A 925-nucleotide genomic window follows, 5' to 3' on the forward strand; every position below is an offset into this window, starting at 1 on the left:
TTTCTTTGTGATAGGGTTTCTCTGTGTAGCCCTGGCTGTCCTGGAACAGGCTCTATAGACCAGGTTGGCCTTGAATTCAGGTATCCCCCTGCCTCTGCCTTCTGAGTGCGGGGACTAACGCTTTGCACCACCACTGCCTAGCATAGTTCATTTTCTTAATTACATATTTCGGTCTTTGATGTATATTTACATCTGTGAATAAAGATAATCTAATCCAATTTAAGCACTGCAACTTTTGCCTTCGGTATGCAACCCTATGCAACTGCAACAGCACACAATTCTCTAACATCCAAGGCCTCGGTTCTGACCTCACAGGACCTGGGAGTCTGAGCGAGGAACTCAGCTCCCTGGCTCCTAAGAAGCCTGTACGCCTCCTCCCCTGGGTGAGGCCTTCTGATTTGGTTCCACAAGGTAACTAAAGCAGGAGGGGACCTGGCATCTCTACCTTCCTTTCGTGTGTGTTTCCTTTGGCTGAAACACAAAGATAATTATCCTAAACTCTCCCGGAAGAACATAACTTGTAAAAATAAACCAGCCCCGAGACAAGGCTGATTAGCTGGGAGGGCAGACTGCAACCCGGGGCAGAAGTCTAGGACCCAGACAGAATCCCTCAAGCCATGACAGAGTCTAGGACCACCTTTTACAACCAGAACTGAGACAGCGACCTGCCAGACCGCAGGCTGACCAGGTCTGCTTAACTGGAACGCCTTCTGCCATCTCTCTCCCAGCGCTTTTTCCTCTTTAAACCTAAATCTCATGCCAATACTCGCTGGACCTTTTTGTTTATTCTTCCCAATGCGGCCACATTGAATAAATCTGTTCTTCTGTAGCTCAGGTTGGCCTCTAGCTTGAGCCGCCACCCCCACGTTCACCATAACTCTTTTTTTGTTTTTGTCTTTTTTTTTTTTTCGAGACAGGATTTCTC

The sequence above is a fragment of the Microtus ochrogaster genome, linkage group LG4, assembly GCF_000317375.1.
Source record: "Microtus ochrogaster isolate Prairie Vole_2 linkage group LG4, MicOch1.0, whole genome shotgun sequence".
In the NCBI taxonomy this organism is placed as follows: domain Eukaryota; kingdom Metazoa; phylum Chordata; class Mammalia; order Rodentia; family Cricetidae; genus Microtus; species Microtus ochrogaster.